Source organism: Lagenorhynchus albirostris, chromosome 6, assembly GCF_949774975.1.
Source record: "Lagenorhynchus albirostris chromosome 6, mLagAlb1.1, whole genome shotgun sequence".
Lineage (NCBI taxonomy): Eukaryota > Metazoa > Chordata > Mammalia > Artiodactyla > Delphinidae > Lagenorhynchus > Lagenorhynchus albirostris.
This window is the reverse complement of record NC_083100.1, coordinates 20,893,504-20,918,084: the sequence shown is the minus strand read 5'-3', so window position 1 is coordinate 20,918,084 and position 24,581 is coordinate 20,893,504.

The window sequence follows — 24,581 nt, the reverse complement described above, 5'->3', positions numbered from 1 at the left end:
CAATTTCTGTAATCCTTTTGAATTCAGACCTCTCTCACTAGGCTTTTGGGAATTCCAGTCTTTCTGTCCACATAGGTGAGTAGAGGTCCCTGGGAGGAGGAGACAAGGACACTACTGAGTGATGGGGAGGGAGGGGCAGCAGGGGCTGATGCCTCAGCTCAGGTTCTCTAAGCTCCGGGATGAAAGAGGCCGAGAGCAGAGAGAGGGTGATGTGGGCACGGGCCACGCAGGATGGCTGATGGTCAGGGCTGCAGCAGCAATAGCGGCAGAGTCAAGCTAAAGAGAAATTGGACAGAGCAGAGCCCTGGAGAGCATCTTCTTGGTATATGGCAAGTGTCATTCATTCATTCAGCCAGCCAGCTGGCCAGGCAGCCTTCGCTGAGTCCAAATTCTGTGTCAGGTGCAGGGTGGAGCGTTAACATTAACTAAGAGAGGGTGGATCCTTGCCCTCCTGTGGTTTAACAGGGGTGAGGGTGTAGGCTTGAGCGCTGACAACCTGGGTTTGCCTCCCAGCTCTGCCACTTCCTTGGGCAAACTCTTTAACCATTCTGTGTCTTGGTGTCCCTATCTGTCAAGTTGGAACAATAATAGTGTCCCATATTAAAGGGACACTCAGAGCCTTAAATGATGTAATTTAGCAAAAGCACTTAGCACAGTGCCTGACTATATACAGAAGCCCATAAATGTTAGCTATTGTCATTGCTATTAAGTGGTGGCAAGACAGATATGTATACAGGCAATTATCAGCTGTTTGTGGAGTCCTGGTGGGTGATGGAGTTCACTGAAGGAAGATGGAATGGTGAGGTGGGAAACAGGCACCCAAAAAAAGGAAGAAGAAAAAAAAAGAGCCACTATGGCTGGTTTTTTTTTTCCCCCTTTGACTTCTGCTTGGGCAGAGGAGTGAACATGCAGACCAGTCTCCGTGAGAGGAGAACTCGGACGCCACTAAGGTGGAGTGAGTACTCGCCCACACCCCAGCAGGTACACCTCGTGATCTCCTTGATCTTAGAACAAGCCTATGAGTTAGGTGTCACCATCTAACTGGGTTAACTTCCTGGGGCTGCCATGATAAAGTACCACAAAGCCGGTGGCTTAAGATGACAGAAATTTACTTTTTTACAATCTGGAGGCTGGAAGTCCAGATCAAGATGCTAGAAAGGTTAGCTTCTGCTGAGGCCTCTCTCTTTGACTTGGAGATGGCAGCCCTCTTGCTGGATCCTCGCATGGTCCCTCCTCCGTGCGTGTGTGAGTCCCTGGCGTCCTTTTCTCTTCTAATAAGGACACCAGTTGTATTGGATCAGGGCCCCATCCTAACAGCCTCATTCTAACTCAGCCACCTCTTTAAAAACCTTATTTCCAAATATGGTTATATTCTGAGGTACTGGGGTTGAGACTTGGGTGACCAGCTGTCTATGGTTGCCCAGGAATAAGGGATTTTGTAGAGATGGAATTTTCAAATAGGGAGAGTCCCAGGCAAACCGAGGTAAGTGGGTCACCCTACCTTCTTGTACTTGTAGCACAAGTACAGCCCATAACAGCAGGGTGTGCTCCCTCGGGAGCCCTAGGGGAGAATCTGTTTCTTGACTTTTTCAGACTCCAGTGGCTTCCAGCATTTCTGGACTTGTGGCTGCATCACTCTAATCTTTGCCTCCGTGGTCACATTGCCCCTTCTTCTTCTGTCTGTGAAATTTCCCTCTACCTCCCTCTCCTAAGGACCTTTGTGATGGCATTTATGGCCCACCTGGATAATCCAGGATAATTTCCTCATTTTAAATTCCTTAATCGCATCTGCAGAAACCTTTTTCCAAATACAGTAACATTTACAGGTTCCAGGGATTAGGATGTGGATATCTTTTGGGGGGTAATTTTTCAGCCTATGATCATACCTTATTATGGGATGGGATGGGAAAGTGAGGCCCTGCAAGGTGGGGCAACCTGCCCAGTATTAGAACAGAGGCAGAGGCAGGCTTCCAAACACAGGGATCTGAACTCAATCTACTGCTCTTTCCAGTCCAGTCAGCTGTGCCCCAGATGAAAGCAGGATGAGAGAAGGGCCCTGCTGAGGAGGATGCCCTCACTGGGAGGTCCCCCTTCCGAGAGGTTGTGCAGAACAGCTCAGCAAGGACTGTGTGGTGGGAGAACCCCACTCTCAACTACTTGAGGTGAGACCAGAGACTTGACTTATGGTCAGGGAAATTCCTAGAAGCAAGGAATGCAACATGAGCCTCGGATCCAGAGAAACTGAATTTATTTTGGAAAAAGCCTCAGGTGCAAAGGGCCAAGGCTGCTGGAAGAACTCTGGTGATTCTCTTCGGCAGGCTGAGGTTGGAGAGGTGTTTATTCTCTTTGGGAATGAAGCAGTGGACACAGAAGTACTTGCTGGGTCTTGTTCAAAGGGACACTGGGAGGCAACCAGACTCAGTGAGGGCGGCAGCCTGCACTGTGGTTTGGACCTGGGAGGGGAGGATGCCGCTGGGACTCTGGCAGGTGCTACAAGTACAAGAAGGTAGGGTGACCCACTTACCTCGGTTTGCCTGGGACTCTCTCTATTTGAAAATTCCATCTCTACAAAATCCCTTATTCCTGGGCAACCATAGACAACTGGTCACCCAAGTTCCAGCAGTCATTTGAGTATAAAGAGTGTGTCTAAATGTATTTCAGATGGCAAGGCCAAGGCTACAGCTCTGTCTCCTCAGGGAAGGAAAAGGGCTCTGCAATCTGCCCCCAAAGAGGCAACATAAAAAGAGATGCATTTGCTGGATATGAGCTTGGCTACCCTAACAGAGACTCCAAGCAACAGTGGCTTCAACATAATAGAAGGTCGTTTTTCTTCCACTTAACAGCCTGGGCTCACATAGTTCAGAGCTAGCGTGGCGGTTCCATGGAGCATTGGACCCAAGTGCTTTCTATCTTGCTGCTCCACTATCACTAGGGCGTCGCCCTTACTCACAAGGGCCTCCACGTTCACATCTCTCACCCATGCCCCATCCAGATCCTCAGCTCTCCCAACCCCTGTGTAAGCAATTCCCTATATTAAATTCCCTCTGTCTAACTGTCTAGGGAGGCTTCTGTTCTCTTGATTGGATGCTTATTGATACAATTTGTGACTTGAAAATGATAAGAGCGCTTCCATGGTCTCGCAGTGGCTAAGAATCCACCTGCCAATGCAGGGGACACGGGTTTGAGCCCTGGTCCGGGAAGATCCCACATGCCATGGAGCAACTAAGCACGTGCACCACAACTACTGAGCCTGCGTGACACAACTACTGAAGCCCGCACAGCTAGAGCCTGTGCTTCACAACAAGAGAAGCCACTGTAACAAGAAGCCCGTGCACCACAATGAAGAGTAGCCCCCGCTTGCCACAACTAGAGAAAGCCCGTGCGTAGCAACGAAGACCCAACGCATCCAAAAATAAATAAATAAAAATGATAAGAACTACAGAGACAGGAATGGGCAAGGGAATGCCACAGACATACTCACTGCAGACACATCTCAAGAAGGCAGACAGGAAGAGGGGTGTGGACATTCAGTGGCTAGAGCTGAGGCGGGGAAAATGTCTTGCATGTGTTGTCCATGAGTAGTTAGTTTGAGCTGGGTGAAGCTGCAGAGTTGCAGTCTGGGATGCCATACCACTGGGCTCCTGAGTGGAGAATCCAAAGATGGGTGTGGACTCAAAGGGGCTGAGCTAGGGTGAGGAGGACAGGTGGTCCTCAGTAGGCTGCCTGGAGGAAGAGGAGTCAATGACAGGAAGGCTCAAGAAGGTGCAGGTATAACCAATATTTTATAACAACTATAAATGGAATATAACCTTAAAAACTGTGAATCACTTTGCTGTACACTTGAAACTTACATAATATTGTACATCAACTATACCTCAATAAAAAAAAAAAATAAGGTACAGGCAGTGGGGCAGTCAGGAAACCCTGGCTGGATGTCCAGGACATTGGAAAGAGGAGGGGAAGGCAGCAGAGTCAGTGAAGGGTGGTGATAAGAGACTCCTGGATGATAAGGTAGGTTGGCAGGGGTCATCAGTTAAAGGTCCCTGATATGGGTTGAACTGTATCCTCCAAATTCATATGTTGAAGTCCTAACACACAGTACCTCAGAATGTGACTGTATTTGGAAAGAGTCTTTAAAGAGGTAATTAAGTTCAAATGAGGTCATTAGAGTGAGCCCTAATCCAATCTGCCTGTGTCATTATAAGAAGAAGAGATTAGGACTCAGACATGCATGGAGGGAAGTCCATGTGAAGACATAGTGAGAAGGCAGCCATCTGCAAGCCAAGGAGAGAGCCCTCAGAGGAAACCGAACCTGCTGCCACCTTGATCTTGGACTTCCAGCCTCCAGAACTGTGAGAAAATGAATTTCTGTTGTGTAAGCCACCCAGTGTGTGGTATTTGATTACGGCAGCCTTGCAAAGTAATACAGTCCCTTACTTACCAAAGAATTTTCGATCCTTTCTAGCAACCTTATCTGGGAGCATTTTGCCTGATCAAACTTTTTTTTCTTCATTTTCTCTTTTTTTTTTTTTTAATTTTAGGGAAATTTAAAAAATAAATAAAAGTCTGAAGAATACTAAATATTCATGCTCTCATTATGCAGAATTGGCAACTGTAAGAACATTTTCCTATTTGTTTCACGTACTTTTGATAAAATAATTAAAACTTTACAAATATGGTTCAAGTCCCTTTGACCACAACCTTTTCCTCTCCTCTCCCTCCTCAGAGGCAATCACTATTAAGGAACTGATTTGAATTCTTTCAATCCATGTGTCCATAAAAGACATTTGGAATTGGTTTGTGTGGGATTTTTATCTTTGCAATTGTGCTACATGTCTGGTGACCGTTGGTTCCACCTCTTTCTACCATGTGCAGGGCACATAATACCATTGAATGGAATAGTGACAAGATTATTCCCTGCAGATTAGATGAAAGAGAAGTCTCAGGGTGGGGCTAAATCTTTAATACTTGCTAATTTCCCTTTTTAACAAAGAGAAAATATGGGCTCTAAGTTTTCAGCGAGCAAAGGTATCAAGAGAGAGTCTCATACCATTATCATTTTCTATAAATTTATTTTTATGACTACCTTCTATTTAAGGTGAGTGTTATTGGTCTTTCACTTATGACACTAGAATAAAACTAACTAGTAAAATAAAGTATAAAAACATAGGTAGATTTAAATAAAAATATTATGCCAATAATGGTACAGATGGCTTGTGCATATTGAAAATTAGTGAAAAGTGTTCATTAGTGAAAAGTATTCATGAAAATTAGTGAAAAGGAAAGGGTTCAGGCTTCCCTGGTGGTGCAGTGGTTGAGAGTCCGCCTGCCGATGCAGGGGACGCGGGTTCGTGCCCTGGTCCAGGAAGATCCCACATGCTGCGGAGCGGCTGGGCATGTGAGCCATGGCTGCTGAGCCTGCGTGTCCGGAGCCTGTGCTCCGCAACGGGAGGGGCCGCAACAGCGAGAGGCCCGCGTATCGCAAAAAAAAAAAAAAAAAAAGGAAAATGTTCATGAACAAGATTTTGGGAAAAGCCAGATAGGACAATGGGCACACGGATATTTCCACTTATTGAGCACTGACTGCATCTGGTACTACGGAATGCATTTTATACAATATTTGTTGTAATCCTACAACAACCCTGAAGAAGGGGTGATAAGCTCCCTTTGCAAATTAGGAAACTAAGGCCCAGAGGGGTGAAGCTGACCTGACACCAGCATTCACATATGTAAGCTCTGTCTATTACCTTAGAGTCTTGTCTTTGCCTATAAAATGAGGCTGAAAGACCCCTGATCTGATTAACTCAAAGGGCTACTGAGAGGTCAGAATAAAGGCAAGGATGTGAATGTGCTTTGCAACCTGTGAAACGCTGTCCAGGTGCTTCATGGGCTGTGGCTGGTGCAGAGGGACCTACGCTTGGTTTAATGCTCTGCTGCTGCCATCTTGAGATTCTTAACACTTTCATCTTTGAAGTGAAGACGAAGTGAAGTGGGACAGTGGAGCATACACAGGAGGCTGAGTCCTGGCCCCTGGGCCCTGTCTAGCCTCCCCTCCCCACCCTCACCCCATATGACTGCCGCCCTCTGCCCAGCATGTTGGATGGCCAAGCTCCACTGTTGATCCGCCCTGGCCTGGGTGTGGGTACAGGGACAATTGGAGTCTGACAGGCCTGGGCCCCGTGGTGTCTCGCACGGGGGGAGGTGTGGCTGCCCTCCCTGGCTTGCGATGCCTGGACTTGTTCGTGTACGCCTGGGCATGGGCATCTTGCCCACCCTGCCTCCAGGACACAGGGTACCCTGGCACCAAGGTCAAAATCCCTGGGACAGCTGGCCCAAAAGAAGGGGGTATCAGCTTCCCTACTCCCTGCCAGGCCCCATTTTGCTCTGGGTCCCACAAATTAAATAGCCAGCCTTGAGTACTGAATAAGTGCAAGGGAGTCCTCAATGTGTGTGCCCATGAGGAAAAGCAAAAACCCAAGGAGAAAAATCTAGGAGGGAGGAACAGTGTTTAGGGAAGCCTCCAGGGGCAGGAAAGTCCACACAGATATGGCAGAGCACAGATGAGAGAGGCCCCAAACCTAACTCCTGTCTCACGGCCATTAACTCACAATGGGCATCTGTTTATGCATCTGTAAAATGAGGAGGCTGGACCAGGGGTGGGGCCTGAGCCATAATCCCATCTCTGAGGATAGCATGGGAATCTATGGACTCTCTCCCCAGAAAAGTGCCCAGACCCTCCACATTTTGCATGAAACTTCCGAGCATGACAGCTTCCCAAGGACCCCATGGATGGCCCATGAGGACACTGGGTTAGGAATTTCTGGACTGAAAGTTCTCTGAAGCTCCCATCAGCCTCCAAACTAGGCAGTAAGAGGCACATCACCTAAGAAGGCTAAGGGCGTGGGCAGCTGGCCGAAATGTTAAAGCTCTAAATGACAGTGAGAAGGAACACATTAAAAATGGGCAAAAGGGGCTTCCCTGGTGGCGCAGTAGTTGAGAGTCCGCCTGCCAATGCAGGGGACGCGGGTTTGTGCCCCGGTCCGGGAAGATCCCACATGCTGTGCAGCGGCTGGGCCCGTGAGCCATGGCCGCTGAGCCTGCACGTCCGGAGCCTGTGCTCCGCAACAGGAGAGGCCACGACAGTGAGAGGCCCACGTACCGCAAAAAAACAAACAAACAAAACAAAGCAAAACCAAAAAAATGGGCAAAAGACATCTGTGAAAGGGCAGGGTGAAGAAGGTGGCAGAGTGTTTGGAGGCTATAAAAGCTTCCTGGGAAACCACGCAGTGAGTTTTTTAAATGAAAAAAAAAAAAAAAAGGAAAGAAAAAAAGAGTATTCATACTCATGGAGTAGAAATCGATGGCTTAGCAGATAAAGACATGGCTTCTGGAGAAACGGGAGCATTCCGTGCAGCAGAGCTGACTCACGAAATGTTTGCACTAACCGGCCTCTGGGGAACTTACCTAAATTCCGTGGTGGGAGTGACAGCTGCTAGCCTGGTCTCGGAAGGGCCACTGATTGATTTCTGGGGCCAGCTGGCCAAAGCTGTGGAAAGAAAGAATGGGTAGGCAACTCCAGGGCCTTGGGGAATAGTAAAGAGGGAGGAGGGGGGCAGACATTTGAAGTGAGCGAGGCAGCAAAGGGCATGGCAAAATGCTTCAGCTCGGAATGGAAGACCAGCGTCAGGGGAAACGCGCAGAGAAGTGACGCACGCGGTGGGGGAGAGGGCAACCACGGGAAGGGCAAACATGAAAATGGGAATGTCTGATCATCAGGAGAGATGTGATAAATGGATGGTTCTGTGTGTGGGAGAAGACCTAAATGCTTGAGTTACACATTTCATCATTTAATTGCACAATTTGTAAGAAATTAACAACCTGCCCAAAACAAAACCAAATGTTACCCGTGGACACCTGGATCGCAAAAGAAGGCTCTCTGAGAAGGCGACCAGGCTGAACACATGGTGGAATGATTTTTCCAGAGCGTAGGTCCCCTGAGAGCGAGGACCCCAGGTCAGAAGGAGCACTGAGAGTCAGAGCTCTGGGTTTACATCTGTGCTCTCACTCTCAGCTCTGTGATTGCAGTTACTGAAGTTGCTTAAATTGCAGTTTCGTCAAAGGAGAAAGTATTCTTTGTCATGCCTGTGCCCAAGGTGGTTAACAGGCTCTATGGAAAAAATGTGTGCGTTAATAGCCTTGTACACTGTAAATCACTTCAAATGTAAGACATCATTTCTTTGCTCATTTATTTGTTTATTACCAGTCCAAGTACTCCCATTATCCCAGCTAAACAAAGTGTTTGCACAAAGTTAAACAAAGTCAAAATACTATAACAATCCAGGCCACTTTGTCCCTCATTTTATGACCGTTATCAGTGAAGCGTGGGCTGGAATGTGGCTTCTCCAGTCATTCTTTCAGCTTATTCTTTTATTGGCTCCATCATTCATTCTCCTCATAGTGGGTGATACCCTGCTGAAGGCCAGACATCTTGGGGGTCCCCAGAGGGTGGAACACGACGTTTTCTGTCTGGGGGAAGCTCATTGGTTAGCAGGACTTTTATGTCCCCACAATGGCAGGAGAAAGAATTTTCCCCACCTCCTTTTACCTCAATTGACGTGGAGGACATCGAAGTAGAATTTTTGACAAGCCAAAGCAGGTTCTAGAGATTACCTTGACTTCTGCCTGGGCCCCGGCTGGCTTTCCTCATTTTTTTTCATTTTCCTGACACTCATCTCAGTTTTTTTGCTTAGTGTGTAAATTAACCCCATCTTTGGAAAGACCACTTTTTTGTTGTTGTTCCAATTTGTCACGGCGGTAAAATACGACACTCTCTCCTGGAGCTGCAAAGTCCTTAAGGACAAAAGCTCCTATCTCCCAAATTAACTTCTACTCTAAATCCCACAGCTCAAAATATGTTGAAGTGCTGGCCACGGGAGTTGATTATGGCTCTGGGGGAACACAGTGCATATCAACATTTCTCCTTAATCCCGCTCCTTCCTCTGGGCGACTTCCAAAGCCAGAGCTGAGAACATGAAAAGCCAAGTTAGAACCACGGTCGTGTCCTTTGGAGGCTGATCACAGGCAGATGGGGAGGGATGGGGAAGGATGGGGAGGTTTACCCGGGGCCACAGGAAGTCCCGCAAAGAAGTGGAAGGAGAGCATCTGTCCCTGTGAGACATGGGTACCGTCCCCTGGGAGGCGCCACAGGCTTCTTTCAGCCACACTCTGAGGAGCACAGTGGAGACAACACTTAACTGTGGTCCTGATGCCCCCTTCCAGCCTGGGGACTATTTGCTTAAAAAGAAGAATCTATTGGTAATATCCCCCAGCCAGCTCCTGCCCAATGCCAACCTCAACCCACTCAGCCCCCCACCACTCCCTGGCGTAGTTCTTCCCCCGTCTCTAATTCCTTCCATTACACCACCTTGAAGTGCTTTTTTTTTTTAAAATATATATTGGAGTACAGTTGATTAACAATGTTGTGATAGTTTCAGGTGTACAGCAAAGTGATTCGGTTATACATTTTCCCATTTAGGTTGTTACATAATATTGAGCAGAGTTCCCTGTGCTATACAGTAGGTCCTTGTTGGTTATCTATTTTAAATATAGCAGTGTGTACATGTCAATCCCAAACTCCCTAACTATCCCTTCCCCCCACCCTTCACTCCTGGTAATCATAAGTTCATTCTCCAATTCTGTGCCACCTTGAGGTTTTTTTTTTTTTTTTAGGTAAGAAGTGGATTTATTTATAGAGAAGCACACTCCATAGACAGAGTGTGGGCCATCTCAGAAGGCAAGAGTGGCCCCAGGGTATGGGGTTGTCAGTTTTTATAGGGGTGGGTAATTTCATACGCTAATGAGTGGGAGGAGTATTCCAGCTATTTCGAGGAGGGGCGGGGATTTCCAGGAATCGGGCCACCGCCCAACTTTTTTTTTTTTTTTTTTTTTGCGGTACGCGGGCCTCTCACTGCTGCGGCCTCCCCCGTTGCAGAGCACAGGCTCCGGATGCGCAGGCTCAGCGGCCATGGCTCACGGGCCCAGCTGCTCCGCGTCATGTGGGATCTTCCCGGGATCTTCCTGGACCGGGGCACGAAACTGTGTCCCCTGCATCGGCAGGTGGACTCTCAACCACTGTGCCACCAGGGAAGCCCTTGAGTTAATTTTTGTATATGGTGTAAAGTCAGGGTCCAACTTCATTCTTTTACATGTGGATGTCCAATTTCCTCAGCACCGTTTGTTGAAAAGTCTGTCCTTTCCCCATTGAATGGTCTTAGAACCCTTGTTGAAAACCAGTTGTCCATATTAAATACCTCTTCCCTTGAAGTCTTGTCTCATCCACTTTTCTCACCTTGGAACCCTTGTCACATCACAAGCATCAGTTCAGTGCAACACCTCAGGGTCCCACTTGTGTTAAGAGACTCTTCCTGTTTTGCTGCTGTTCACTTCCAAGGCCGTTCCTGATGCAGACAACTCCGGATCACCTCCAGCAGTGTCTTCCAGTATGAAATGTGGCCCCTGAAGGCCCCAGACAAGGTTTCAGCAGCCTTCCAACTTGGGTTAGCAGCTTGCTCTCACCCCTAAATGTCACAAAGGCCATAGGGAGGAGACCAACAGAGTGGGACCAGGGCTCTCAGCCCCCAGCCCACAGACTGAGTGGATGTACTGTTTCTAAGCATGACTGTCACATGATCCCACCTGGGTCATTTCTCACTCTGCCCCATCCCTGAACCCTCCCCCCAATCCTGAGCAAGAGGCAAACCTATTAGAGAGTAAGACTTGCATCTTCTCGTCATGTCTTAACAGTGCAGGAAGTTGTAGAAAAGACACGTGGGCTTCTGGGGTCCTGTGAAACTGAGCAGGTCAGCTTTTAAGATTTATGGGCCGTAGGCTTATTCTCAAAAGTATGACCTTTATCTTCACTGTGTCTAGCCAAACAAATTGCTCATTCCCTAGAGCTAAATTGCCAAAAGCAAACATTTCCTCCACACAACATCTCTGTGACATCCGTGTTGATGATCCATCTATTATTTTGATCTATGACAGCACCAAGGGGTGGTTTGTTGAAAGCAGGGAGTGGGCTTTAGCTCATTCTGTGTAATCTTCACCAATACCTCCCCCAAATCTAAGAAAAAAACATTGCTTTCTTTGCAAACACAGCTGCAAGACATATCCACAAAATCTCCTTCCCATCAGACTGCCCCCACCCTCCTGTGTGAGAGCTCTGGAGCCAGGGCTGCCCTGATGGCAAAGCCACACCATCTCCTTCTCCTTAAGGCCATAACTTTGCTCCACTGTCATCGACCAGGCAGATGCTCCAGCTCCAACCATGCTCTGATTACACTCTCTTTAGCTTATTGCTTCCCTCCATCTGCTGATTCAACTTTTCATAATCACTGGGATCTGTCCCAAGGGAAAGCAGCCCAAGGCAATGGTGGGGCATGTGGGCTGTGATGCTGGCACTGAAAGTCACCAGCTGTGCCACATTGTCCAAGTCACTTCCCCTCTCTGTTCCTCTCAGCTCCTCCATCAGCTGAATGAGGGCAGCACAACCAATAATTTCCCATTTCCGGTTCTTCAAGTCCACGGTGGCATTTACTTTTTGCATCCCTAAATCATGTCTAGATGCTGCAGCAACCAGCCCATTTCTGGGTCTTCAGCACTAGGAATGGTTTTGTCCCTTGACTTTGTGCCCTTTGCTGCCTATGCTTGGCCGTAGCTCATCCTGACCATCTGCGTTCCCTGTCAACATCCCTCAGACGGTGAAGTGTTTCTGGAATCTGATTGGGTCCCAAGTCGTGCTTTTGTTAGATCATTACCAGATTCACACCCTTTAATCTGAGCTGACTCTTACTGTCGCTGAGAACTCCCTTTATGTATCTCCGAAGAATCATTATTACACACCTCACTTTGTCGATTTTGAACGTTTTTCCTTACCCCCGTTTTTAGCAGATGTTCTTTATTTTTTAATTGAAGTATAGTTGATTTACAATGCTGCGCCAGTCTCTGCTGTACAGCAAAGCGACTGTATAAGTATATACTGTATAAGTATAATTATATAAAGTATAAGCGACTTATACACATATAGACATGCTTTTTTTTCCTATTCTTTTCCATTATGGTTTATCACAGGATATTGAATATAGTTCCCTGTGCTATCCAGTAGGACCTTGTTGTTTATCCATCCGATATATAATAGTTTACATCTAGCAGACTTTCTTGGTGTTGGGTCCACATCTTCTCAGCTAGTGTCCTTTTCAGGCATGCTTCCAATTGCCGGCATCCTCTCTGCCAGTGTGCATGCTAGAGTCCACTAATGTGTCTGCAGGGTGTAGCCCTTGGAGGCAGCCCTAAAGCACTGACAGATGGGAGCTGGGAGATAAATTCCCTGGCTCCCTCACCTCTCCTGAAGGATAACTGTTCTCTGCTGATTCCCAGACTTCTCCACTGCTTGAAGTGCCCACAGCAGTCACCAGCCTGAGCGTACGCATCCATTACTGGCTACTTTCCCTTCCCTGTCTCACTTATCTGCTCCCTTCCTGCTGCTTCACGGAATCAACTCCCAAATAAACTACTTGTCTCAAATCCTTGTCTCAGAGTTTGCTTCTGGGGTTACCCAAACCAAAACACCATCTCTCTTCATCTCTCTCCCTCACGGCTGATAACATCTCCTATTGTGTGCAGAACATTGAGGACAGCTGAGTTTATGTGAAGAGCTCTATAACCTCATCCACTCACCTCTGTATCCTTAAAACTTCCAAATATATCCATATATCTTAACTTTGAGAGGGAAGGGTGAGGGAAAAGCTGGCAACTCCTGTCTACCTTTTCTTGGGAGTCCTTTCCACCTTGTGGTCCTTTCCCCCACTCTGCTCCTTCTTCTAGCACCTTTCTTCCTTTTCTCTGCTAACTCCTTCCTTTCTGTCTTTAACCTGTTGGGGAACCCCCCTCCAAATTTCCTCAAACCTGTCCCGTAAGCTACTGACCTTCCCTTCACTCGGAAGCTTCTCAGTAGAATTGTAATACTCTTAATCTTCATTTTGGCGCTAGCTACCCTGTCCTCCCTCCTTTGTGACCTGGCTTCCACCTAGGTCACTCTGGGAGCACTATGCCAGGGTCATCAATTGTGCCTTATTTTCCAAATCCATTGATCTTTGCTTGGCCTTATCATATTTTTCTCAACTGCTCATCTTTCCTGGACTTTAACCTGTTTGTCGTACTGGGCTCCACATAATGTTGTAAAGCCCTATTGTGATCACATTGCTCTCCTGCTAAACATTCTTTGAGGATAATGGATAAAAACAGTTTTCTAATCCTTGCATTTCAAGTCCTCCACAACTGGCCTCTAGCTTTCCATCTCATCTTGCAAATTAACCACCTCAGGCAACAGGTCTACTAATTAGCTTCAAAATATGTCCATTTTTATCCATTCTTGCTTTCCAGAATTCCCTCAGTCCAAGATGCCCTCATTTCCTCTTCTTTTTCATGTGAGCCATTCCTCGAGTCCTCATCCAGGTCCATTCCATCCTCATTATAAAGTCTTTCTCATTTTCTTCCATCCCTGTTGCCTCCTCTAAACTCCCATGGGCATTGGTCTTCCTTCCTTCCTTCCTTCCTTTTTCTTTCTTTTTTTCTTTCTTTTTCTCTCTCTTTCTTTCTTTCTCTCTCTCTCTTTCTCTCTCTCTTTCTTTCTTTTTCTTTCTTTCCTTTCTTTCTTATGCCTTGCCTCTCCAATGAGGCAGGGACTGTGTATAACCCTAGACTCTGATGTATGGCATTCATGTGTGTTTGCTGATGTTGACAAAGATGAAATAGAACATCTGTTCATCCTGATGAAGTCGTATACTTGCCAGGCTGCACTTCCCTCTCTGGCGGATGGCAGGATGGAGACCCCTTTCCTGCACACAGTGTGGAAGTGTTTATCTTCAGAGACTCTCCCCTCTTCACTCCTTGGGCATCACCCCAGCCTCCTACCCTAGGTTTATACCAGCAGAGCCTGGTATTAGCTTACTTTCTATAACATTCCTCTGGGAACTCCTGGGAAGTATGAACCCTATATTATCTTTTGATAGATGAGGGCATGAAGGCCTCAAGAAGGAAGGCAACTTGTCCCAGGCCACAGTGCTGGTAATAGGCAGAGTCATGATGAGAAGTCATGTTTCCCACATCCCAATCCAGGATGTGCTCCTGCAGGCCTGGGTGAAAATTCAACTTTAATCCACACGGGGCGAAATGAGAGGCTGCACAGTAACTTTGAAAAGACCACAGCTTTGGAGGCACCTGGGTCTGTCACTTACTAACTCTTTGACCTTGGGCAAAGCATTTAATTTTTTGGAACATCAGTTTCCTCATGTATAAAAGTAGGTATAGTAGCATCTGCCTCCAAGAGTTACTACGAGAATTAGATTAGATGCCGTGTAGAAAAACACATGGGAGGAGACACAGCATATTGCTGAGGGCGCAGGCTTGATTTTGAATCCTGACTCTGCCATTTCTTGGCAATATAACCTAGGGTAGTTACTTGACCTCAGAGATAAAGACCTTGATTTCCCTATGTGTGAAGGAGGATAATCATCATACTTGCTTCATAGGATTAAAGGGGAATAAGCCTATGTGGCCCTCAGCACGGTGTCTGGTACACGGTGAGCCTCCCACAGTTATAGACAGTCCCACCGCGTCTGGCGCTCACCAGACATTCAAGGAACGTTTGTTTCCTTCTTCCCTTCACAAGCAAATGCTATAAACATGGTAATGGGAACCACATTTTAACTATTAGAGACAGAGAGACAAAAATGTTTTCTGGGACTTTAGGACATTTTAGGCAACTACTGTCCTAATTACCAGCCCTGTTCTGTTATTTGTATTTGGGTCTCTCTCCCGCACTGATCTGTGAGCAGCCCCAGAGTGGGGTCCTGTCTGTTCCTCTTTGCTTTTCCCGCATGGGGGAACAGTATTGGGTACACAGTAGGTGATCAAAAGTGCTGAATCGGGCTTCCCTGGTGGCGCAGTGGTTGAGGGTCCGCCTGCCGATGCAGGGGACACGGGTTCGTGCCCCGGTCCGGGAAGATCCCACGTGCCGCGGAGTGGCTGGGCCCGTGAGCCATGGCCACTGAGCCTGCGCGTCCGGAGCCTGTGCTTCGCAACGGGAGAGGCCACAACAGTGAGAGGCCCGCGTACCGGAAAAAAAAAAAAAAAAGTGCTGAATCATTGTCATAAATTGGGTCTTTAGGTACATTTGAAGCAGTGCATGAAAAAGGTAATACCAAATAGTATGAATATTTACTTGGTGGAACATAAATATAACATCATAAAATACTAGGGACTTCCCTGGTGGTCCAGTGGTTGAGACTCCATGCTTCCAATGCAGGGGACACGGGTTTGATCCCTGCATGGGGAACTAGGATCCCACATGCCGTGCGTGGCATAGCATGGCATGGCATGGCATAAAATAAAATAAAATAAAAGCCTAGAGTGTGTTCTGTGTGTCAGGCTCTGTTCTGAGTGCGTGATGAGTTTTTCAGTGCTTGCCACAGACCCGGTGAGGTGTGTACTGTTATTATGTCCATTTTACAGAAGAAAAGACTGAGGTACTTGCTGGAGGTTCTGTAACTATGGAGCAGAAGAAGCAGAATTAGAGTCCAAGCAGCTTAACTATAGAGCCTGGTCTTCTAGCAACTGTACTGTTCTTTCTGTGCCCCCACGTTGTGCTCAGGCAGTTGTGAGGATGAAAAACAGCCCTGCACACAGCCAATCACCATTAGCTCCTAACAAAAGTCCCACCTACTCACATAGCTCAGGCCATCAGAGATCTGTACTTGGCAAGCTAGTAAGGCAAGAGAGATCACTTTTGACAGAAGTGTTTGCAATAATAATAGAATTAAGAAAAAAAAAGCAGTTTTGCTGACTAATTAGCTGAACTCTCCTTGCACCTTATATTTCCATCTCTGCGCCCATGACCATGCTGAGCAGTGGTATAGTTCTTCGCATCCGTATCTGTCTTCCTGACTGGTCCGATGACCTACTTGGGAAAAGAGACCTGATCATTCCTTAATAATCTTTCCATTTCCTGCCGTGCCTAGGACAGTGCTTGGCACGGAATAAGCATTCCATAAATAGTTGTGAAATTTTTGAACTAAATTAAATCTTCACAGTGGAAAAAGAAGAATGAAATAGTCCATGAAAAAACAGAAAGTAATCTGTAAGATCATAGTGCCAATGATTTAGGAGATTTTATGTCTCCTTTTCATTAGGCAAATAATACATGTTCGTGGTGGAAAAATGAGACAACAGATACAGGCAAAGAGAAAAATGTTGAAATCGCCTGTGATTCCATGATTAACATTTTAACTTATTTTCTTCCCCTTCTCCTTTCTGCTTTGTCTCTGCCCCTGCTGATCTCACATACAGACAGTGTGTGGCAATGATAACTGCATATGACCTATTTTCTGGCTTCTTTTCCTTTTTTTTTTTTTTGGCGGCGCCGTGGGGCTTGGGGGATCTTAGTTCCCAGGGAGGGATTGAACCCAGGCCATGGCAGTGAAAGGGTCAAGTCCTAACCACTAGACCACCAGGGAATTCCCTGGCCTTTTTTCTAACTCAATTTTCTATGGGTTTTATTTTCATTCACCTGTTTAATAGGACATCTTTACTATTAATATTCATTGTAGAAAATTTGGAAAATCAAAAGCTGGGAACAAAAAACAGAAATAAAACAATCCCAGAGCCTAGAATTAAGGTCTGGGTTCTCTCTCTCTCTCTCTCTCTCTCTCTCACACACACACACACACACACACACACACACACACATATAATAAAATTGAAATTACATGCACAGTATGAATCACCATGGTTGTTATTCCATTAGGTGGATGTTACCGTGTATATTTTTAAAGTGCTGTGGGCTACCTAGTGATAGACAAACTCTCAAAAGTTCAAGGTCCAAAGGATGATTCCCTTGTGGGCCAATGTTTTTTCTTTTTAAAACAACCTTATTGAAGTAGGACTTATATACCACTATGTTCACCCCCTAGTAAGTTCCATGAATTTTAGTAAATTTATACAATTGTGCAGCCATCGTCACAATCCAGTTTTTAAATATTTCCATCTCCCATGATGGGAAATTCTGATTACTTTAGACAGGCTTAAGAGGAGATGGGTCTGAGGACCGGAATCATCTTTCTATAGATCCAAACCCCACACAGACACCTCTTCTCCCCAACAATGTCACGCTGTAGGTACTGAGATCAGGAGTCAGGAAACCTGAGTTGCTGGTGTCCTTAGAAGTGGCACCATCACCTTTCTGCCTGGGTCCCCATCAGGGAGGCAGAACTTCCCATGCCATGATTTATCGGATAGTTTTCTTTATGGCCTGGCCACACAGCTTGTGGGATCTTTGTTCTCTGACCAGGGATTTAACCCAGGCCATGGCAGTGAAAGCACCAAGTCCTAACCACTGGACCACCAGGGAACTCCCCTATCAGATAGTTTTAATGTTGCATCTGGCATCCATTTCCTTCCATCCCTCACCATTTCTCTCCCCTACCCACCGAGGCTGAGAAAAGCTGCAGCTCATGGCTCAGGCATCTCTGAGCATCTTGTCATTTAGACACCAGCTCCGTTTTTTCCACCCCTGCTTGTCCACAGTCTGGTCTTCACCCTGTGAACAGAGGGATCCTGGTCCAAACCTAATCAGAGCTGGTCAGTCTCTGACTCAAAACCCTCCCACGGCTCCCCCATCACACTTGGAATAACAGGCAGACTCCTGATGTGGCCTTTAGGGTACCTGCTCAGTTCTCCAACCTCTTCTCTGTTCACTCTTCTCAGCCTCACTGGTCTTCTTGCTGGTCCTAGAATGTGCCACACTTGTTTCCACCCCAGGGCCTTTGTACTTGCTACTCCCTTTTCCTCCTTTCATTTAGTCTCTGTTCAAATGTCACCTACTTGGAGAGGCCTTCCCTGAATGCTTACCTTAAAATAGCCCTGCCCACCTCCCCCCATCACTTCCTATCCTTTTCCCTTGCTTGTTACGTTCACTTTATATAGCGTGACTTGCAGTTATATGTTAAGCTCAAACATTCATTGAGTGAATGAATGATTAACTGACACACAATTTGCTCTGACTTATGGAGATCTACCTATAAAAAGTATGATCTAGAGGATCTGAATATGTAATGGAGTGTGTAAGAAGGCTGTGAATCCTCACTGGGGGAAGGTGGTCTCTGATGTTTCACTGTCTGCCTTCAAATCCACCACATATTAGCTATTTTCACCTGTAATTAGGGGCTATTTATAATGCCGACCTCTGAGGCCTTTGTGAAGACCAATGGCCATAATGCGTGTAAAATACTTACCACTTGTAGGATGCATTTTAAGAAGTTAGCTGCTATCTTCATCATCATCATGATCGTCCTCACTCTACTTGTCAAATTAGGGACCTCAAATATTGACAGCGCCTCATGAGAGCTGCTTTGGCGTCACGTAAAGAATTACATGGGATGCTGTCACTATTCCTATAGAGTAGAGCTGTTGTTCTCAAAGTATGTTCCCTGGATCAGCGGCAGCAACGTCACCTTGGGAGCTTGTTAGAAATGTAGCTCCTCAGGCCCCAGTCCAGACTTATGGAATTGGAAACTCTGGGTGGGGACCGACAGTCCATGTTTTAACAAGCCCTTGGGGTGATTACGATGCATGCTTAAGTTCGAGAACCATTTGGACGTGGCAGACAACTGGTATGGACAGGCTGAGTCAGGCTCGCAGATGTTTATGCTTGGCCTGCAATGATGGTTAAAAATTTTGAAACTAGGTGTCAATGTTTAAAATTTTGGAGATTTCACATAAAATCTCAGATTCTCAGCTTCTCTGTTGGCAGTAGAATAGTAGAGTGGAGTAGTAGCTGCCCCTTGAAACAGAGCAAGTGTTCTCCCATTTGCCTCATCCAATCCTACTCCCTGTGGCAGGGTGGCAAGCTTTGCTCATTCCCTTTACCTGTCTCGACCCTGTGAAACACCTGTAACAGAAGTGTTTCTCGATAAAGGGTGTTAGATATCATTCAATAGGAGCCCCAACTTGCACAGATGAGGAAGCAGAACTCATGGAGGGGAGGTGACATGGGTGGCCGTAGGGCCAAGTTCAAACCGAGTACAAGGTGATAGGACTCTCAGACCTTTTCTCTTGGGGGAACTGAGGCAAAGGGATCAGCTGATTGAATTAGCACCTCCTAGAGCCCCTCGTCCTGCCAGCCCAGCCAGGGACTCCAAAGTTAAGCCACTGAGACGCTTTCAAGGATGAGACTCTAGATGATACAGACCATTTCCCTTTGCCTTGGCGTTTGGGCAAGCTGGTGGAGAGGGTCTGTTAATTTGCTCTGCTCTCAACCTGACAAATACGCTAGGTGGAAAAGAGGGATGGGGGAGGGGGCTGTGCTAAAGAGGGTCCTGGACATCTGCAGGGGCCCAGCCTGGACATCAGTCTTTCTCATGCAAAGTGGGCATCCCTCAGTGCTATCAGACGGGAAGCTGGAATGAACAAAGCCAAGGGGCCAGTGGCTAAAGTAATGATGGCTGAAGCTAAGTCTGCTTAATCCTGAGCAACCTGGGTTATTTATTTCACTTAGCAGAGGGGGAAGGGGAAAGGGAGATGGAGGAGGGAGGGGAGGAAAAGGAGGAGGGCCCTGCAAGGCCAGAGGTGGTCTCCAGGCCTCCAGGGAAACTCCTTCCTGCAGACCCTGTCCGGCCCTGCGGGCTGAGCCCTGCTCCCGCTGAGACACAGTCTTTCCTCTACCAGCTCCGTGTATTACTTCCCTTCTCGAGCACCTCTTCGACTCCTCACTGTCTCAGTGACTCCCCTTCCAGGTATTCTTTCCAGATTCTTTCCTTTTCCTCCTCCCTCCAGGTTAACCCGACTACCCCCTCAGGAATGTCTTTCCCTCCGAAGTGACGCAGACCCTGACCTATACTCCCCTCCATAACTGAACCCAAAGCCTGCTTCTGCCGTTTCTTCTCGGGGCTCTGACTATACAAAGCCAAATCTCCCCTCACTAACCCTCCTCTTCTCCTGGTCCCGGGACCGCTGATATTCGGGGACAACTCTGCTGTCTTCCACTTGTTTGGTACCCAAAGCACTTTTCTGGTGTCCTACAGTGGAACAGGGCTGGGAGGGGAGGAACGGGGGCCTCTTGGGGATCAGGGACAGAGAAAGGCTGTATCTCTGGGATCCCGAGGAGGAAAGGAAGGGAAAGGAAGTGGTGAGTGTGTGAGGAAGACAGTAAGTGGTGTTTGTTTGGGGGTCTGAAGGAGCAAGGGTGTTGACAATTAGGAAGGGTAGAATTATGAGGAATGGTGATTTAACCAAAAACAGTGGTTTCAAAGTTTTTTGACCATGACCCACCATAAGAGATATATTTTACATTGCAACAGTGTACACATGTGCACACACACACACAACTGAAACCCTAGTTTCACAGAGCAATACTTACCCTTACTATTACATGTGATACACTAATATTTTCTATTATTTTCATCCTTTTTTCCTACATACCTGTCTTTTGTTGTGTAATTATAATATTTATGTTAAAAGTGTACTATTATACCTATTAAAGTGATTTAACAGCCCACTAGTGGTTCGTAACCGTAGATTGAAAAGCAATGACCTGGGGACTTCCCTGGTGGCGCAGTGGTTAGGATTCTACCTGCCAATGCAGGGGACACGGGTTCGATCCCTCGTCCGGGAAGATCCCACATGCCACAAAGCAACTAAGCCCATGAGCCACAACTACTGAGCCTGCATGCCACAACTACTGAAGCCCGTGCACCTAGAGCCCGTGCTCCACAACAAGAGAAACCACCGCAATAAGAAGCCCCGTGCGCCACAACGAAGAGTAGCCCCCAATCTTTGCAACTAGAGAAAGCCCACGCGCAGCCATGAAGACCCACGCAGCCAAAATAAATAAATAATTAATTTAAAAGAGAAAAAAAGAAAAGCAATGAAGGTGGACTGTTGGGAATGAATTTATTACCCATCTCTCTCTGAACTTCCTTTTTATGACAGTGAGAGCCATCCCCTACAGAAGGCAACAATGCAACCAATAGCCTGATAAAAATGTCTATGATTATTATGGCCATTTTGAAAAAAGATTGTTTTTCAAAGTTTTGACCTTAAAGGAACAAAAGTCCTTCTAAGGGGAGCTTGCATTTCTCTCTCCATGCCTTTGAGATGTAAGTGTTCTACCTGGTCTTCTAGATCATCTCCAATTTTTATGACTGAGCAAAAAAAAAAAAAAAAAAACAAGGAAAAGAGGCCTTTTTTAAACTCAAACTGCAAAAAGGACTCTCTTGCCTAATCTCCTTAAAATTGCTTGTCAAGGGCAAATACAGATTTTAAAAGTCTTCTCCACGAAAACAATGAAAGGCTTAGGCCATTTGAATGAGTAGACTTAATTTATTCCAAATAAATAAACTAGTAAGTTTTGTATCGTACCTAATTCACGACTAAAGTTTTAAAATGAAAACTATAAGACCTCTGTCTGTGTCTATCTGTAGGTACGTATGTCTATGTATGTACGTTGTATATTTAGCATGTTTCTACCTCTAGATAGTATTGCCAAAATTAATTTGTAAAGAAGTTCTATTGAATTGGCTTAAAGAAAATGAGCACTTATACAAATTCTCAGAAATATAATAGAAACTAATCCAAATGAATTTCAGGTTCACATAATCTGGGAAATATTTAGTATTAAACTAATATTCACTATTAAAGCTAGTTTAAGCTTTTTGTCTTAATACAGACATGTCTTTAGAGTTATCAACATTAAGTATAATACTTTTATTGTACCTAGGTTTACTAAAAATCAAATAAGTTCATATTATTTCTGTTACAGAATTTGTCATCAAGAAAAATAACCTGGTATGATATTTTCATAAGTAGAGTAAGTAAATGTAAATGAGATAGTTTTTAGGTGAACTCTTTATGAATAATTATGTTTTATGATGTGTCTATCTAAAAATAGTTTCTTCAGGAATTCTCTGGCGGTCCAGTGGTTGGACTCCGTGCGTCCACTGCGGGGGGCACGAGTTCAATCCCTGGTTGGGGAACTAAGATCTCACACGGCATGGGCAAAAAAAAAAAAAAAAAAGTTTCCTCAAATCATTTTGGTAACTTGAAACTTTAGAGTTTTGCTAGATTAAGTAAATGATGGAAATTTATTAAATACTTAGATCGTTCCCAAATAAAATAAGATACAGAAGCATTGACTAAACATAGACTTCCTTTTACAAGGAAACTAAAGATATTTGGGACTATTAGTAGATATGCTTGTTGCCATGCTGAGAAATTTTCTATAAAATAGCACATGTTTTTAGAGACTATAAAATGTATTTATGTTTGCCAATCTATTGAACGCTAATATAAAAGATAGTTCATAATTGATTACTTCTTTTCAATAGAAATTAAGGTTTCTAAGTGTTAAAATTCTAATTAATATATGTAATTAAAATTAATAAGGAAAACACCTTTGTATATATGGAAATTTTTAAGAAAAGGTATAAGAAATGAAAATGCATTTTGTTAAGGGAATAGAAAGTGATTTTGTCCTAAATCTGTCTATTTCTAAATGGGAAAGAGAACAACGGGCAAACTAAAATGGATATAGAAAGTTGTAGAAGGTTTATGGAAAAAAAAAAAGGAATCTTTGGAATGGAAATTTATTTGTGGTCAGGACTGGCTAAGATTGGAATGAATTTAATTAAGTAAATGAGTTTTTTTTTTTTTTTGCGGTACGCGGGCCTCTCACCATCGCGGCCTTTCCCTGCCCGGGAGCACAGGTTCCGGACGCGTAGGCCCAGCAGCCATGGCTCACCGCTCCAGCGGCATGTGGGATCCTCCCGGACCGGGGCACGAACGCGTGTCCCCTGCATCAGCAGGCGGACTCCCAACCACTGCGCCACCAGGGAAGCCCCATACCTTTGTAAATAAAGATGAAACATTTATCTTTTTCTCCCTACCTGAGTCCTCCAGAATTTGGAAACTCTTACTGAGTATTCTTATTTTGATGGCAATATAGTAATTTGTGTAAATTCAGTTAGAATCTGTTTTCCTTATAACAAGACACAATTGGAAACTTTGGTTATGTTACCAAGATTTTGACTGGAATGTCTGAGAGAAACATGCATAGGCTCAGATATCACCAGAAGCTTTAAAGAGCTAAGATTGATTTTATAGAGCCAATGAAGACCTATGGAAAAACAACCCGGTACCTTACTTACAAGGTTCCCAGCAGCCTTACCAGGGAGTAAGGAAGGGCACTTCCTGCCCCGTGCAGGAACCTCAAGATATGTTGGGGACCTCAAGAAGCGAGGAATTCACATAAATCCATAGGTATTGCAGATGAAATCTGGTGGTAAGTCCTTTGATTTCGCTTTCCTGGCCCCAAGAGGCCTTTAAAAGTTCAATCTGATATTTTTATGAAAAACTCCAGCAAAGTAAATTTAAAAGAGCCTATAAGATCAATTGCTATTCTTGTTACATTTATGTAAATAATCAGGCCACATTTATTGAAACCATACTTATTTTGCAAACAAATCAGTCTTAATTTGACTATATTTGATGTAAATAAGGGTGATATTTAGAGAGAAAAATTGTTTTAATGTCATGCCTTCATGGACATTAGGGTCTAGTGCCTTTCATTTTCTTTGGGGGTTTGGTATTTACCTGTAAACTGGATTAGATCTTAAATTCTCATTTCTTCCAGTATCTACAACTCTCCAAACTAACCTTTCCAGTTTTTCTCCCATCATTTTAACTTGGAGTCACTGAGAACTAAAACTGCCCTTTACCTAAACACCCGATGACGTCATCCGAGACATCCCAAATGCCAAAAGATGCTTCAGCCTTGACATCTAGAAATCTCCTTCAGCTGGCTCCCCTCTGGTCTGTTGGCTTAGTGCCGTCCAAATTGCAATTAGTTGTACTAATCATCGTTCTAATCGTTCTCTCTATGTCGTTGTTAAACTGTTTAGGCCTTGTGTGTTTCACCGCTGTGCTATGACACCCGCCAGAGAAATAACGATAGCTTGACATGTGGAGGTGACTGCTCCCTCCTATAAGATTCCTCCTGATGGAGATCCATGCCTATTTTGAACACTGCCTAAGATTCTCTTCGTGGATAGCTCCTCGTTGCTCAAATATGGCTGTAAACTCTCTATAAGCAGACCTCTCCCACAAACCCCCTCTCTCCCCGCTCCTTGGAACACAGCTCTCTGGGAACGAGACTTCCCAGTGCTGACAGAGTTCATACTGATGCCCAAAACCCAAGTGGTTGATCATTGATGCTTTCTAGGGAAAGATCTCAACCAAAAGGGAGACATGTGAAAGGAAAATCAAAATGGAGTTAGTATTGCTAAGAGAGCTCTCTAAAATGGATCTGGGAGGCCATTAAGGAAGTGTGACTTATGCATGTCTCAGCCTGGATGGAATCTGACCTTTTGATCTGATGTTAAGTCATCCAAAACATCCGCCAGAAACTCACTACAGCCTGTCTAGTTATTGGACCCTCACCCTAAAACAGCTCATGAGTCCTTAAGGACAAATAT